Below are 16,157 nucleotides of genomic sequence, written 5' to 3'. Positions count from 1 at the left end.
GCAGGCTATTCATTTATGTAAAAAAATTTTCAAGCTTAATCAACAGCTACAACTACAACCACATTTATAATGCAGATGAGAATATATGGGTTATATAATTCCATCATAACCTAAACCAAACAGTCTGTAATTTTTCTTCTTTGAGGAAAAACAAATTCCTTTTTTCCAAATAAAACTGCACAGAACTTCCACTTTGGAGACATGTGAGAGGATGTGGTAATATTTCTGTCATTTAAACAGGTCATGAGTTGAACACAGTACCAGAAATGGGCAAAAACCTCACATTCCCTCCCAACCTCCACTCCTTTTACTAGGCTACATATAAATCAGCCCCAGGCAGTCAAAGAGGACCCATACATTTGTGAAGCTGACAACTGATTCCCCTTTGCCCATTAAACATGGCCTGAAGTGTATCTAGCGACTGTCACTACAGTCATCAGCTTAAAGAAGGTTTCTAGCTGCTCAGTCACCTTTGCCCCAACGTCATCAACTACCTCTGGTGTAGGAGGCAGGCAAAAGATAAAAGTCAAACCAAGCCAAGTTTGTCCTCTGTGTAATTTTTGCTCTCTACAGAGCCAAGTGGCTCTCAGAGGCAGGATTCAAAACAGCTCCCTCCCTTTCAAGAAAAGGGAATAAGGGGGAATGTAGAGAATACAAATAGAATGGTCAAGTCGAAGGCCAGAACACACACACATGCTTTAGTTGGAGGGGGGGTTGACCTCCATATGTTTTGGACTTCAATTCCCAGAAACAACAACTGGTGGGACGAACACTAAAGATCTGGAGACGTGGTCTAAAACATTAAGATAAACAAAGGTTCCACACCCCTAGTTTAAAGCCACTATTGCCTAATATAAATTATCTTCAGCTTTTAGAACTCAAAATGAGGTTACATTCTTATTTGTTGTATCTGTCAACCCTATTACTCTTGACAACTGCCAGTGTACAACGTTTGTGATCAGCTAATTCCCTGTCCTTCATGGAGAGTGGTGCCAGTGTTTAGAGCAAACAGGTTGTCTAGACCATTCCTCATGAGAATAAGCTGCCATTTGGTTTGCCTGTCTAGAAGCATACATCCCAACCACTCCCCTGCACAGCTAGCCTTCCAGATGTTAGTTGAGTGCTGGTGAGCAAAAAGGCTGCAGCTTACGCTAAATAATTCAGACAATATGCAAGCCTCACAGTTGTCAGCTACCAGGTTATCTTTGAGCACAGAGCTTCAAGTTGAGGCAGGAACCAACACATACATGGCCTTTTCTGCAAAGAAGCCAACCCCTGAATAGGCATCAAAGGAAAGAGGGAATGTGGGCTACCAGCGCAGCGAGTGTAGTGATTGTCAACCAGGGAGACTCCAAATGTTGTCAGATTTCAGCTCCCAGAAGCCCCAGCCATCTTGGCCAATGGTGAGGGATTAAGGAAGCTGAAGGCTAACAACATCTGGTGCCTGTGATTCAGTTTGAGCTAGATCTTACTGGGATTAGACCAGGAGTGGGCAACTGTGTCCCTCCAGATGTTTCCTTGGACTACAGCTTCTATAATACTTCAGCACTGGTTATACAGAGTAGAGATAATGAGAGCTATAGATAAAAAACAAACATACCTGAAGGGCCAGATATCCCCACCTCTTGGTTAGACCCTAGGATTTGTTCTCAGTGATACAATTTACCCTAGAATACTTTACTAATGAAATCCTTTATGATTGCCCAATGTAGCACAAGAGTTCTGCAGGCAGAATTCTGTTATGGCTTCTCACTTACTGCCCCCTGGACTCACCGTTTTTCTGCAATAGCCCTGTGAATGGCCATTCCATGGGTGGAATGAGGGATAAAAGAAGCTGTAGCCTTATAGCTGTATCTCCATAGGCAGATACAGACTGATAACATCTATGGTTATCAGAGAGGTGTCTGGCTGTGCTCCATGGCCCCTGCTCTCCACCAGCCATGTAATGACTGCCAGCCACAGATGCTGGCAAAACATCAGGTAGAAAATCTTCTAGAATATGGCCAAATAGCCCGAAAACCCCACAAAAAACTATGGATGCCAGCCATGAAAGCCTTCAGCTTCACACTGTTCAGGGGGACTATCACAGCAAAAAGGAAAGTTCTAGGGTACTTTGCAGAGGGTAGAAGAAAATACTAATCTCTGCAGTGACAACAACAAAGTAAGGCATATGCAGGCATAAAATGGACTTAAGCTTGCATAAATCACTAATAGGATGAGACCATATACTGACAGTGAACTCATTCTCTGTGTAGTATTCTTGTGCGGTCTAATGACACTACTGATACACAAGAGAGATGTCTCAACAGTGTTGTGGGAATTCCTATGGGAGGACCTGCCCTTCTTAATAGCTAAAGGAAAGGGGATACCCTAAAATGACGGCTAAAAATGTTAAGTGGATTCTGATTGCTGGCTGAGTGTTGGGGAGAAACAGAAGAGTAGAGAGGGCAAAATGGACTATCCTGGCCTAAAGCCCTTCATGTTGTAGTACTTCATCCTTCAAAAACCCAGCTCCATTATGTACATGACAGATGCCGTTCTGGAGAAACCCAAGTTACCAAGGCAGTTTTGCAGGAACACAAAAACATCTGTGAAATCATTTTCTCATACATCTTCAACTTGTTACCTGCTGCATTAGCTGCCAGTGTATTTCTCAGCCCAATATATAATACTAATTGGCAGTATTATATTTTGTATAATTGTTACTACTAATTGTCATATTCTCCCTCCCCTTTTCCTCTCCAAAAATTAGTGTTAGTGTTTTACAAGCCTTTGTCTGAGAAGGAAGCATCCATGAGGTTTCAGGATGGCTCTTACATGCATACATGAAAGCCAGCATTAGCTTCTTCTAACAATGTATAGGTAACTTTCTTTTGTCCATCTGCTTTCCTATTTCTGGTGGATTTCTTGCAACAATAAACTTAAGAACTGGTTTTTTAAACCTTACCAGAGCATCATGCATATTTCTATCCTGTTCTACAGTGGGATATGCTGCACTCTTTATAATATAAATACAGTACTAGTATTTCCTACAGGATGTCCTCTCTGGACCTTCATGGACCTTCTGGTTCGATCTGAGCCCGCTGGAAGTTCTGATGCGACTCAGATATCCTTTCCAGGTTTGGTCAGGACTTTTTTTTTAAAGACTATCCATAGTGCTGAACCTATTTTAGCATATGATTCAACAGTTTGGATAATTCATTTTAAAAATTCATATTAAAATGCAGTGGCTTCACAGTCCTGTTGACATCAGATTCATGAGCCAGATAAAACTCTGCTAATCTGGCAAAGAGAGAGAAACTGTTCTACTGGGCCTGTCATCTTCATGGAATCTCATATCTTGGAAGTACAAGAGATTCATGTCCTGAGTGTTTTTAACAGGGCCTTAATGACTTGGTTGTTCCAGGCTGCTTCTAACAGAATGGTGACCTGCTACTGTGATTTTTATGGCTGGGGCCATTTAAAATGTTTTTTTAATAAATTATTTTAAATTAACTCTAGTTCACATCTTGTTGTTTTAAGTTTTTACTCTGTGACAGGCATTAGCTTAAAAGAAAATTCAGAGACATTATAAGTAGATAACCTTTTTTAAAAAATGTGTCATTTTTCTAGTTCATTAACTTATTTCATTTCTATGATACCTTTCCCCCAGAAAGGAACCCAAGGCGGCTCACAGATAAAATCATTTAAAATATTTTACATTTTAAAAAAAATTAAAAATTAAAATCAACTAGCTAAAAACAGTATAAAATGACATAAAAACATACAAAAGTTTTTTTAAAAACATTAGACACACCCTATATAAAAGCCTCCATACAGTTATATATTAAAAGCTTACTTGAATAAAAATGTCTTTGCCTGCTGATGAAAGGAAAAAAGGGAAGGGGCTGGGCTCGCCTCTTGCAGAAGGGAGTTCCAGAGGGTGGGAGAAACCATCAAGAAGGCACTCTGTTGTGTCCTCACCAAGAGAGCTTGCGATAGTGGTGGGGCAGAGAAAAAGCCTTCCTTGAAGATCTTAGGACTCTGCTAGATTCATTTGGGGAGATATGGTATTTCAGATATTCTGGACCTCAGCTGTATAGGGCTTTATAGGTCATGACCAGCACTTTGAATTGTTCTTGCACTACCTTGACTAACATCTGTGATGAAAAGCCATTGTTATCCCTTCTCTCCAAAACTGCCAATGCAGAGGCTCCAGATCACCTTAAGCATGCTGAATTATTTCCTTTCAGTTAGTGCTCAGATGAAAACAACTCATGCAAAACCTCCAAACTGACATTTTTACAACCTCTATTTTTACTGCCAGTGGTCCCAAGGTGGTTAAAAAAAAGTCACCATACTGGTTGTGATTTCTGCATGTTATCATCCAAAAACTAAGTGCCCAAAATCAGGCAATACAAAAGGAAACTGACCACATCAAGATAAACAAGGAGCCAACCACACCATAAATAATGTAAGGGGTGGGAGCCGATTTACAGGCAGTTTCAAGCATCACAAATGCCCTTTGAATTGTGCTCATCCTGGGAGGTTGTTGAGGACCGGTTTACACATACAGTAAAATCTGGAGTACCCCAGATTTTTTCAGATTCACGGCGATCCTGGGGCTTGTTTACATTATCAAAAATGACAGGGAGGCTATTTGCAGCAAATTTGGATTAAGTGGCCATCCAGAAGCCATGTTGGTGTAAAATGGTGAGCTTCCCTGAATTATTTCTGATGACATGACACAAAATTTTTAAACATTTGACAAGATAGATTACCACAGTACCCTCTTATAGTGCTGCTATTCCACTTTAACTGATCTCTGGCTGCCTCCTGTTGCATTCTGGGATTTGCAGTTTAAGGAAGGGCATTAATGAGAATTCTCAGCCAGAGAGCTTTTAGTTCTCACTGAACTACAAGCCTCAGAATGCAACAAGAGGCAGCTAGAGTAGTAAAAGTGGAATAGCAACACTATAAGAGGGTAGTGTGGTAATGTGGAAGGATGCACACATGTGGAAGAGTGCAAGTGAAGGCAAACAGATATACAAACACCTTTTTTTCCTTTACAAAAATGGTGATCACACTGCTTGAACCTCCTGCTCTTGAGGACCTGTCACTCCCTGTTCCTCCTCCTGGCCATAATTATCACACAACTGGATAATCTGGAGAAAACTGTGAATCCCCCCCCCCAATGCTATCTGAGGAATAAGTGCTGGGGTTCCAAAAATCTTTGCTAATTCCTTGAATTGAGAAGAACACCATATGTCCAGATCACCACCAATATGAGGTGAGCATGGATTTTTTAAAATAGTATAGACATATATACTCTATATATAGTATGTACACAGAGAGAGAGAATATAAACAGCTATGGAACACTCTCAAATACACGGGAGTCCCGCTACATTTGATAGCTCTAATGAGAAAACTGTACTCAAGACAAGAGGCAACTGTTAGAACAGAATATGGAGAAACAGAATGGCTCCCAATTGGCAAAGGGGTCAGGCAAGGCTGCATTTTATTATCCTATTTGTTCAATTTGTCCACAGAAAACATCATATGAAAGTTTAGACTTAGAAGAAGAAGTGAAGATAGGATGAAGGAACATCAACAATCTAAGATATGGGGATGACATCATATTACTAGCAGAAAACATCATTGACTTTGAAGAATTACTGAGGAAAGTCAAGGAAGAAAGTGCAAAGGCAGGCTTACTGCTGAACATAACGAACACAAAAATAATGACAATGGAGGACCTACATAAATTCAACCTAGGCAATGAGGAAATTGAGACAGTTAAAAGGTGTCTCATATTGGGGATCAAACATTGATCACAACAGGAACTGCAGTCAAGAGATAAGAAGACTAAGAATGGAAAAGGCAGCGATGAAAGAACTAGATAAGATCCTAAAGAGAAAAGATATACAACTGAGCACTAAGTTAGAATGGCCCAACCCATAGGATTCTCCATCACCATATACAGATGTGAGAGCTGGACAGCGAAAAAAGTGGATATAAAGAAAATAAACTCATTTGAGATGTGGTGCTGGAGAAGAGTGCTGAGGATACAATGGACATCCAAAAAGACAAACAAGTGGATCCTTGAACAGATTAAGTCTGAAATAACCCTAGAAGCCAAGATGATCAAACTGAGGCTGCCATACTTTGGCCATATCATGAGAAGGAACAACACATTAGAAAAAACAATAATGCTATGGAGAATTGGGGTAGTAGAAAGAGAGTAAGGCCACATGGCTAGATTCAGTTAGGGAAGCCACGGGTATGAATCAACAGGACTTCAGCAGAGCAGTGGAAGACAGGGAGTTTTGGAAATGTCTTGTTTACAGGGTTGCCATGAATTGAGGTCAATTTGAGGGCAGTTAACAACAACAACAACAATAGACAGCCCCTGAATCTACCTATTCTACAGTCAAGTTGGAATGATTATAGGGCAGTTTTGAGTTCTGTCTTTTAAAAAAATAAAGGAAAAGCAAATTGACCAAAAGCAGGGACATTCGAAGTTAGATCTAGAAGAGCCTTCACAATCTGGTCTTAGCAGAGCACAGAATACTAGTGTTGTAGTCCAACGTATCTAGAAGGCACCAAGGCTGAGAGGGGCTCCTGTAGAAGACCTCCAATTCAAACTTCATTCACTAATGGGACGCAGTCTTACTCCACATCAGACCACGAATCACATTCTCCAGGAGCTCTTCAGCCAGAGTGCCAAGCAGGAGCCTTTCCCAGCCCATGCTGGAGACTTGGACTGGACCTGGGCTCCTTTTACATGCTAAACATCTACTCTGTGTGTGTGTTGTGTGACTTATGGGACCCTACAGGGAACCTATCATAGGGTTTTCTTGGCAAGATTTGTTCAGAAAAAGTTTGCCATTGCTTTCCCCTGAGGCTGAGAGCATGTGGCTTGCCCAACGTCACCCAGCAGGTTTAATGGCTGAGCTGGAAACCAAAGATCAGCCTCCAAAGTCGTAGTCTAACACTCAAACCACCAAACCACCCTGTCGCTCAGACATCTACAGTGGGTCCTTGTTAACCGCTAGGATTCGGTTCCGGGGTCCCCTCCATGACAAACAAAATTTGGGGATGCTCAAGTCCCATTAAATACAACAGCATAGCAAAATGGTGTCCCTTATATCAAATGGCAAAATCAAGGTTTGCTAGTTGGAATTTATTTATTTATTTTTTGGATATTTTCAAGCCATGGATGCTTGAATTAAAAAATGTGTGGATAAGGAGGGCCAACTGTACCACACACCTACCGCTTAGTTGTGTGCCTTCTCTCAACCTTCATTCCCTCCTCATTTGGGGCCATGATCGCACTAGCCTACCTTGCAAGGCAGTTCTGAAGATGATGGAGAACCTACCCTAATGCTGAATCCCAAGCTCCTGCCTGACCTTATAAGTATCCCTGTTCAATGTATAGTGTATAGTATATAATGTATTGGGAAGTATAGTGTCTAGATCAAGGGAAGTAATAGTGCCACTCTATTCTGCTCTGGTCAGGCCCCACCCGGAATATTGTGTCCAGTTCTGGGTGCCACAATTCAGAAAGGACACTGAGAAACTGGAGCGTGTCCAAAGGAGGGCGACTAAAATGGTGAAGGGTCTGGAAACCATGCCCTATGAGGAACGCCTTAGGGAGCTGGGGATGTTTATCCTGGAGAAGAGAAGGCTAAGATAGCCCTATTTAAATAGGTGAAGGGGTGTCATATTGAGGAGGGAGCAAGCTTGTTTTCTGCTGCTCCAGAGAACAGGACCTGCAACAATGGATGCAAACTGCAGGAAAAGAGATTCCACCTCAACATTAGGAGGAACTTCCTGACAGTAAGGGCTGTTCGACAGTGGAATGCACTCCCTGGACTCTCTTTCCTTGGAGGTCTTTAAACAGAGGCTGGATGGCCATCTGTTGGGGATGCTTTGACTGAGAGTTCCTGCATGGCAAAATGGGGTTGGACTGGATGGCCCTTGTGGTCTCTTCCAACTCTATGATTCTATGATTGTATGATTCTATGAATGGTAACTCCAACCTGAGCCCCCACAACATAAGTTGGCATCACAGCCAGAGAAACCAATGCAGGGCAAAGGATGCAGGAGAGGAAGCCTGGGAAGCCTGGTCTGGAGGCTGAGGGAGCATCCAAAAAGGACAGAATCCCTCCTCGTGGGCAATACCTCCAGAAGGCTTTGGAGTCGTTTTTGGAACTGTGAAGGCTCTCTCTCTCTTGGCATAGAAAGAGAGAAGGCAGCCATGATTCATTGGGGAGAAGGGAAAGAGGGGGGAAGATGGCGAGTGGTTGCCAACAGAGACCAGTCAGTCGCCTCGGAAACGGATCGGGTGCAAGGAGATGAATGGATTGTGTATGTGTGTGTACATTGTGTGGGTCCGTGCACACATCCTGCTAGTTTCCCCAACCCACCAGCAGGATGTGTGCACGGACCCACACAATGCACACACACAACACACATGGCCCAATGTACCGATCCATCCTAAGATCCTTCAACCCGTCCCCCAAAACACGCGTGGGCAGCCACTCACTCCCACGCGTGACCAAGGTGCGTCCGTGCAGGAGGGAGAAACACGAGGGGGGAGGGGTGGATCACTCTCACACACACTCTTCACACAAACACGGGTGGGTTTTCCACGAGGCAAGAGAGTCACCTGTAGGAGTGCCAGCCTCCCTCACTCGCCCCGAGAGATAGAGACAAAGCCTTGGCCCCTTCACACGTGCTCCACTCGTGTCGGGGGCCAGAGAGGCTCAAAGGGTTCCCAATGGAAGGGGATCGGGGATGGGGTTCCCCGGTGTATCTCCCTCCCCACACACTTCATCCATCCAGGTGCCCCCTTTTACCTTCCCGAGTCATCCGCGGTGGCTGGCCCCGAGTGCGAAAGATGCGCCTGCTGCTTTTTATTTGCAAGCACTCCTGCTGCTGCTGCTGCTGCTGCTGCTGTTGTGGAGGCGAGTGTGGCTCTGCTGGGAGCATGCGTGAGTGTGTGTGGGTCTAAGGAAGGAGGGGAGGGGATCGAGGCATCTGATTTCGGAGAAGGAGGGAGGGAGGGAAGAAAGGAAGGAAGGAAGGAAGGAAGGAAGGGGGAAGGCTGCTCCTCCAGCCCTTGGATTCAGAGAGAGAGAGAAAGAAGGAGGGAGATGCAGTGCTCCCAGCAACAGGGCAGGGTGACCAGATGCCCTCCTAGCCGCCCAGGAGGGCATGGCACTGCAACAGGGAGGACATTCCAGAAGAATGGAGGACCTTCCCAAATAAAAATCTAACAAAAGCACTCCTTCAAATCCAGGCTTCTTTGTCCTGCTCCAAGTGGAGGAGGTTTGGGGGAAATTCCTCCTGGGCAGAAGGTTGAAATGGAGGGGAAAGGAGGACCTCTGGTTCCCCCTGACTGACTGCAAAATGCAGGACCCCGGAGGCCAATGCAGGGCACCGCCAAACAACAGCTAAGAACACCCCTAGCCTGGAGAAGAGAAGGTGAAGAGGTGATATGAGAGCCCTGTTTAAATATTTGAAGGGGTGTCACATTGAGGAGGGAGCAAGCTTGTTTTCTGCTGCTCCAGAGAATAAAGAAGCAATGGAAACAAAACAGAAGAAAAGAGATTCCTCTTAAACGTTAGGAAGAACTTCCTGACAGTAAGGGCTGTTCAACAGTGGAACACTCTTCCTCGGAGTGTAGTGGAGTCTTCTTCCTTGGAGGTCTTTAAACAGAGGCTGGATGGCCATCTGCCCGGGATGCTTTGAGTGAGAGTTCCTGCATGGCATAAAAGGGTTAGGCTGGACAGCCCTTGTAGTCTCTTCCAACTTTAGGATTCTATGATTCTAGAAATGAACATCCATGCTTCCTAGTCCCACTCTGAATGGAGGACATTTCTGAATGCCTCCTGGAAAGAAGGCTGAAATGGAGGACAGGTCCTGAAAAAGGAGATGATAGTGGAAAGGCAGGTTTATGCTAAATATAAATACTTACAATATTTATTTATACCCCACTCTTCAGCAAGGGCTATCAAAGCGGCTTACAATTTGTTAATTAGACATAATAAATAATAAAATAAATAAAAAATTATTTGTATACCGCCCTTCCAATGATCAGGGCGGTGAACAACAGGTTAACAGCATAATACAATACATATATTAAAATACAGTACATTATACAAAGCTATTAAAAGCAATACTAAAACCCTATCAACATAAAGAAAACAAAAATAATGATCACGGAAGAACTAGACAAATTCAACCTAGATGATGAGGATTGGAATAAAGAATACCCCTACCTTGGATCAAGCATTGATCAGAATGGAGACTGCAGTCAGGAAATCAAAAGAAGATTAGGAATGGGAAGGGCAGCTATGAAGAAACTAGACAAGATCATAAAGAGCAAAGGTATACAACTGAACACTAAAGAATTGTCCAAGCCATTGTATTCTCTATCACAGCTGGACTGTGAAGAAAGTTGATAAGAGGATAATCAATGCATTTGAGATGTGGTGCTGAAAAAGAATGCTGAGGATAGTGTGGATGGAGAAAAGACAAACAGCTAGATCCTTGAGCAGATTAAGCCAGAAATATCCCTAGAAGCCAAAATGATCAAACTGAGGCTGTCCTACTTTGGCCACATGGGCATGATTCACTGGAAAAGACAATAATGCTAGGAAAGGTAGAGAGCAGTAGAAAGAAAGGGACCACATGTCAGATGGTTGCATTCAGTCAGAGATGTTATGGGCATGAAATTACAGGAGCTGAGTGGAGCAGTGGAAGATGAGGGGTCTTGGAGATGTCTTATCCACAGAGTTGCTATGGATTGGGACAACCTGAGGGCAGTTAACATACACACACACACACCACCAACACCAACACCCTCCTGCGGTCCAAACCAGAAATCCATGAAGGTACAGGGGTCTCTTCCAGTGACCCTTCTTTTCTTCCCAGAGGGAACTCTGCTAACTCCACTGAAAGAGAAAGAAGGATGGGAAGGCCCAAGATGAGTCCGGTTCTGTCGGGCAAGGACATGGGGCAGAAAGCTAAGGCCCCAGTCATTGGAATGCCCACATTTTAAAGCCAAGTAATAATATACATGAAAGGTGAGTGAGGCAAGAGGCCATTAAATCCAGAGGCTCATTATCTAACCACAGCTGGCATGTCCACACTTTCTAAGCAGTGTCTACCCTTGCATATAGCAGGACTGGTTTCTGAGGAAAGATACATACATAAGATTATGATTATTTTATTTCTTTATATTCTTTATATTTACTTATATCTCAAGGCAGCTAACAAGAAATTAAAATAGTACAAGTTAAAAATAATACAAGCTTTAAAATGTAAATACAAAATTTAAAAGACAATTTTAGAAAGTTAAAAACATTACACAACATATTAAAAACTCTATACAAAACTCCATACAGACCTTAAAATCTAAATTACACAGCATTTAAAGATTACACTGAGAATACCTGGTGGTGGGACTTATCTTCCATCCTCACTTTTTATCTTCTACAATCCCAATATATTTTTGCTGTTGATTAACCACCAACTTGCCCCCATGACTCCATTGGCACGTGCATGTACAAGCACAGAAAGAAGGATTTTTTTTTGTGCACTTTATATTTGCCTACCCTAGGAAACCAGCATGGTATAGTGGTTTGCATGGTGGACTAGAACTTTGTGAGACCATGGTTGGAATCCCTGCTCAGTTTAAACTGGAAATCATTGGGTGACCTTGGGCAAGTCACATTCTCTCAGCCTAAGAGGCAATGGCAACCTTTCTCTGAATAAATCCTGCCAAGAAAATCCCATGAAAGCTTTGGCTTAAAGTCACCATCATTGGGAAAAGACTTGGAGGCTCACAACACATCAGACTTTATGACACAGTGAAAACCGGGGGAAAGCAGGGGTTTAAACTCATTATCCTGTGAAAGTTGCACGATCGTGCTGAAGATTTTCTCACAACATCGCAAAAATAACCAGGTAATAACCATCCACAAATCATTCACAGGGTGATCCCATGAATGATTTGTGGCTGGTTATTACCTGGTTATTGCTGGGATAAGTCCTTTTTAATCGAGATGTGTGTGGAAATCTTCCCACAATCGCATGACTTTCCTGGGATAATGACAGCTTAAACCCCTGATTTCCCCCATGTGATAAAGTCCATCCTCTCCTGAATTCCAAAATCTGAAATAACAACAACAACAACAAAACCACCAAAAAACCTATTCACAGGTGGCTGAGATAGTGACATTTTCACTTTCTGATGGTTCCATGTACACAAACTTTGTTCCACGAACACAAGTATTCCCTTCAGGCTATGCATATAAGGTGTATATAAAACAAAAATATATTTTGTGTTTAGGTTTGGGTCCCATCTCCAAGATATCTCATTATGTATACAAACACAGGTATTACAAAATCCAAAGCATTTGTAGTTCCAAGCATTTTTGTTAAGGGATACTGAATCTGTATTCACATTGCTCCACTTGGAGGAATTATTGTGGAGGCCTTTGCTACCCCTTTCCATTTTAACCACTTGAATTAACTGAGCAAATATCAGCAAGATACAGCAGATATGAAATGCCTGCAGATTTTGTCTGTATACTGTGGAAACCCTAAAGATCACTTCTAGTGATTATGTGCCTTCAAGTTGATTTTGACCTTTGCATGCTCCATCCTAGACTTTTTTTTTGGCAAGATTTAGTTACAGACTGTATGCTGGACTTCTCTGTATATTTTGTAAAATTTATGTTCTTGAAACTGTATTGAAGTTAAAAAGATATAAGTAGAATTTAAGATGTCTGTATGTTAGAAAAAATATTAAGAGTGCAGGATTATCATCTAGTTCTAGTCATTAAACCAATCTATGGGCCCAAACAGGTCAAAATACAGCTGCTTTGGGTCACTTGGGAGGTATGCTGTTTAAATGATGCAGGCTGGAAGAGGCTGGAAGCTGCACCAAAGCCACGCTTCAGTCCTAAGAACTAGAGTGCAGTTTTGGTGCAGCTTCTGGCCTCTTAAGATGTATGTGTCATTTAAACAGCATATCTCCAAAGTGACCCGAAGGAGCTTTATTTTGGCCTGTCTGTTTGGGCCCTATCTTAAAGACAAAAGGAGAAAATAACCTGAGAGATACAGTGTAAACACATGACACAACCAAAATGTGCATTGGTAGGATGGTTACTAATATCTGATGGTTGATGCAATCAGATGCAATCATTTGATGATAAACAGCTAGGAAACTAGCTAGTGACACCCTAAGAAAGTGGCCTCATCAAAATTTTCTTTCCATAAGAGGAAAAAAATATTTTTGACATTAGCAGTGGTGGTGGGGGAATAGTGAAATCCATCTCTTAATTGAATAGACGGAGGCTGGGAATGATATAAAAGCCAAAGTTTTGGGGCAGCAAAGCACCAGGTTTTGCTCACAACAAAGCTAAGCCATCTCTTATGAGGTGACAATCTGAATTCCTTACAGCGGTAACCATTGTTCATTTCTTGATGCTTTGATTAACTGATAAACAAAAGCCAGTATAGAAACAAACTTAGATATACCCCTCTAAGTTATATCTCTGTACCATATTTCCAAAAGCGATGAAAATCTTGGTATGTATTGTAATACATGTATGAAATGTGTCTAGATTATATAAGGCCTATATTAGTAGCCCCCTTAGGGACAGCCTGCTTACCTTTTAAAAACTTGTCCGAGGAATATAAATATTAATTTCTCTATAATTAATATGCTTAAGAAACACTTAAGCATATTATGTAGTAGTCAGATGTTGATCTGACTACTACATAAGTCTGGTCTTTGCAATCTTGGGAGGTCAGGGGATCACAATGGCAAATTCCAAGAAAATTCCAAGAAACCTGGCTAGACAAAGACTGACAGGTGCAAGGCAAAGAATCTTCACTCTTCTACAACATATAGGAGTGAAAGAATGACATCTGTGTCCATTTATTCAGAGGAGATTTCCCATTACCCCAGGTGAACTAGTAGCTTTCCATGGCTGAGCAGGGATGTGAACCCTGATTTCCCAGACTCCAAGTCTGATACTCAAACTATGCTGACTATGGTCTTATTTTTGTTCTACCAATGCATTCACACAGTGCGTACAACACAGATATTCTGGGCTTGTTACAGCCTGTTGAATATTAATTCAGGATGGCAGCTTGCAGAAGGCATTCTATGATCACTTTGCATTACATTTTGCAGACAAAAATCTATGCTGAATTCAGTGCCATCATGCGTACAGAGTTTGAGAGAGGTGTAGCTAGGATACCATCTAATCATATTGTTATAGATCACTGTGTGGAACCTGAAGACATATGTATAGAAGCAACCAAGAGGACTGAGGCCTTTCTTATATGTTCTAGATTGGGGTTATCAAAGTGCAGCCCTTTAGGTGTTGCTGGGCTACAATTTCTACCATTTACAATGCTGGCTGGGGCTGATGAGACTTGCAATGCAACAACATCTGAAGGTCGTCCTATTCTGAACTCTTCCTGTTCTACCTATGAAAATCAGATAAGTTGGGATCAGGTGTATATTTACATCAGGGAAGGGGTAAAATAAAGACATTGCCCCCTTCCAAATAGGATTTTTGCTCTTCTGAGTTCCAAGTGAAATATTCCCTTAATCCCCAAATTTCTCACATTGTGGTAACTTAAACCTTTAATTTATCATTTTGAAATGCAGTTTAGACATCTAAATAAAAGGGCCGAAGTTACCAAAGGAACAATATATTCCCTTATCTTCTAACTCTTAAAAAAAAGAGCTATAAGTGATGCACTGTATTAGTGAAGTGATACATTTACACTCTAATGCTAGAAAACAAATTTAATATCAGAGAGGAAAAAACTGCTGTTCAGACCAGATAACCATCTCAGCAAACCATGCCCCAGTTTAAAAAAAAAATAAAGAACTCTAGTGAAGATTTTTTAAAAATGCTACAACAGCTCCCCCCAAAAATGGAACAAATGGACTTGTAGGTAGTGACAACCAGCAAAAACCAGAAGAAACCAAGGGAGCTCATGCAATCTAGAAAAGTTCAAAGATTCTGAGGACTTTTTCACACGGGGAAATTTGGAAGGTTAAAGTGATGTCAATTCAGGGGCATCCATCTTTCAGAGAAAGATGCCAGCCACAGATGTTGGCGAACATCAGGAATAAACTCTTCTAGAACATGGCCACATAACCCCCAAAAACCCACCAAAACTATGGATGCCGGCCATGAAAGCGTTCAACTTCACATTTCTATAGTGTCTAACTGCATTTGAAAGCAATCTGTCCTACAATGGAAATGTCTAGTTCTCTTAGAACAGAGGTGAAGATTGCAAAGCCTTTTCATTATTGGTGAACTTTAACTCTCTCCCAGTCCAACTAATGGTGAGACAGACACAGGTCCAAAAACATCTAGTGATCATATGATTCCTACCTCTGTCTTAGAGCAAAAACTGGTATATTTAATATACGAAAATAATTGGGAAGATTCAAGAACCATAAAGAAATAAAGAGGTGGGTTTTTCTTTTTTGGGGTGGGGGGAGGAAGAATCAGAGTCAGTAAATCTGATTTCATGCCACATGAATGTTGTCAGAGCAGGGATGTAGCTAGGATTTTAGGAAGGGGGGGGGGTCCAGACTAGGTGCTACCATTATAATGGGGCTTGGGTGTGGCAGCGCGGCAGCACACACCATTCATTTTTCTAATGGAAGGGGGGCATCCAGACCCCAAGAACTCCCCCCCCTTTTGGCTACGTCCCTGGTCAGAGTCCTCACCACAAGACCTCCCTGACCTCCCCACTCCAGCCAGGAAGTGAGTTGTAGGAAGAAACTACATACCTATATCCTGCTTGAAATCTTCAGATAGGGCCTTGCACTCTGCTCTTTAAATGGTGACCCCATTATTGCTTTCATCTCCTCCCAGTTCTCCTCCACTCCTGACATCTGATAGCATCGCTATTCCTCTGCCCTGCCTAGATTTGCAATATTGTCTTGGAAAAATAAAACCCACAAAGTGAAAATCAACCCACACACTCTGAATATACAATTGATGCCACCCACTCTGCCAACTCCATCAGGGAAGCCAACATGTGGTACGCCCAGCAAGAAGAGGAGAGACTGTGTTCTTTGAAGGGAGGGGAGGGAGAACAGGGTCAGCTCCCAGTGCCTTCTCA

The 16,157-nt window shown here is 42.3% G+C and overlaps 1 protein-coding gene across 2 annotated transcripts in view; it reads right to left on the bottom strand.

Moving 5' to 3' along the window:
• Window positions 1-15,944, bottom strand: part of GPRIN1 (G protein regulated inducer of neurite outgrowth 1) — a 53,147-nt gene extending 37,203 nt beyond the window's left edge. The window contains exon 1 of one of the 2 annotated variants that reach the window (XM_042447506.1): window positions 15,823-15,944. The gene's annotated coding sequence lies outside the window, so the exon portion shown is untranslated. Of the gene's footprint in view, window positions 1-8,842; window positions 9,014-15,822 lie in introns of those variants that run through there. The other variant, XM_042447505.1, reaches the window with a different exon arrangement.
• Window positions 15,945-16,157: the final 213 nt, after the last annotated feature.

This window comes from Sceloporus undulatus, chromosome 2, assembly GCF_019175285.1.
Source record: "Sceloporus undulatus isolate JIND9_A2432 ecotype Alabama chromosome 2, SceUnd_v1.1, whole genome shotgun sequence".
In the NCBI taxonomy this organism is placed as follows: domain Eukaryota; kingdom Metazoa; phylum Chordata; class Lepidosauria; order Squamata; family Phrynosomatidae; genus Sceloporus; species Sceloporus undulatus.
The sequence above is the reverse complement of the archived record's forward strand: the minus strand, read 5'-3'. Positions and strand labels throughout refer to the sequence as shown.